The sequence below is a fragment of the Branchiostoma belcheri genome, unplaced genomic scaffold (assembly GCF_001625305.1).
Source record: "Branchiostoma belcheri isolate BF01 breed outbred unplaced genomic scaffold, Haploidv18h27 scaffold159, whole genome shotgun sequence".
Taxonomy (NCBI): domain Eukaryota; kingdom Metazoa; phylum Chordata; class Leptocardii; order Amphioxiformes; family Branchiostomatidae; genus Branchiostoma; species Branchiostoma belcheri.
In genome coordinates this window covers 102,537-104,279 of record NW_017803035.1, presented here as the reverse complement: position 1 = coordinate 104,279, position 1,743 = coordinate 102,537, and the positions used below count along the sequence as shown (strand labels likewise).

Sequence of the window (1,743 nt, the reverse complement as noted above, 5' to 3'; positions counted from 1 at the left end):
CACTTAAAACAATTACATCGCAGCTTTGTCAGAATATAATGAGCTGATGTCGATTGCAACCGTAAACCTTGAGAATAACCCGTGGCAGTGTGACTGCAGGATGGTTCCCTTCAGACAAAGATGATTGGGAAATTGTTTGAGGATCACATCATATGTAAAGAGCCCAGTCGTTTCTTAGGGCGAAAGCTTAGAGGTATAAACCCCGATGATCTGGTCTGTGAAGAACCACAAATTGTGAGGTTTAAGATGATAAATGAAAACAGGCCAGTGTTAGAAGGGGAGACAATCTTTCTAATGTGTGACGTGTCGGGAATTCCGTCCCCAGACATCACAGTCACTCTCCCTTCTGGCAGGAATGAAACTGTTGAGTCAGGTGGGAGAGTGACTGTGGAGGCGAATGGTACCATCATCATACAGGACATTGCCGCTGTAGATTCTGGTCTGTACGTCTGTTTGGCAGCGAGTCCTGTTGGTTCCACGTCTGCCCAACTGTCTATTCACGTACAAGGACCATCATCTGTAAGCCCCTCAATATCCTTTAGCTTTGTACGTGGCAATAATGCTGACAAAGCAAACTTTTACCTTTACGGTGGTATTGGTGCAGCAGGGGCATGCCTGACGTGTTATATTGTCATCGTAATGTACCATAAGCGACGTATCAAGAAGCTACCTGCTCTGGCATCAGTAACCTCTGCAATTTTTAACAATTTAGGAAGAGCGGTGACAGTACCCAATAGTAACTATGTGGGGCATGGGGTACATTTCAGGACATCCCCAGCTAGAATTGCAACAAGCACCAGAAATCTAGATGGTCAGGGCAGGCCGCTGACCCAAGGCACCGAGGCTTTGTCTGGGGAACACATTGAAATTTATGAAAATGACGACCAAGCAGATTTAACTGTTGATTCCGTATATGAAAATGACAATGGAGTAGAGCAAGTCGGTGCCGTAGTCTGCACATTTGTATGAAAATGGCAATGAAGATGGGCCAGTTAATACTGTATCTGGTTTACAAATGAATATGTATGAAAATGACCACGAAGTAGAGGAAGGTGGTACTGTACCCGTAAATGTGTATGAAAATGACCATGAAGTAGAGGAAGGTGGTACTTTACATGTACCTGTAAATGTGTATGAAAATGACCATGAAGTAGAGGAAGGTGGTACTGTACCTGTAAATGTGTATGAAAATGACCATGAAGTAGAGGAAGGTGGTACTTTACATGTACCTGTAAATGTGTATGAAAATGACCATGAAGTAGNGGAAGTGGTACCTTTACATGTACCTGTAAATGTGTATGAAAATGACAATGAAGTAGAGGAAGGTGGTACTTTACATGTACCTGTAAATGTGTATGAAAATGACCATGAAGTAGAGGAAGGTGGTACTTTACATGTACCTGTAAATGTGTATGAAAATGACAATGAAGTAGTGTCACCCTATCCCGTATCTGAACTGCACGGAAACGTGTATGAAAATAATGATGAGGATGCAGCATCTATTCACGATCACTCTGTAGCTGTGCAACACTCATACGTGTATGAAAATGATGACGAAGTATTTATTGAGCCTGTAGTTCAAGAGCAAACCGATGTACATAAAAATGGTAATAAGGAATTAATTTCTATATTTGTGCATGCGAATGACCGTGGCATAATGATGTCTAATGATGTTGAAGAGGGGACTGACGTTGATGAGTATGACAGCGACGATGAGAAAGCAAAATATGCTTCTTCTGAGTC

The 1,743-nt window shown here is 42.1% G+C and overlaps 1 pseudogene; it reads left to right on the top strand.

Annotated features, from left to right (window-relative positions):
- LOC109465818 overlaps nt 1-724 on the top strand; it is a 1,298-nt pseudogene extending 574 nt beyond the window's left edge.
- The last annotated feature ends 1,019 nt before the right edge of the window (nt 725-1,743 follow it).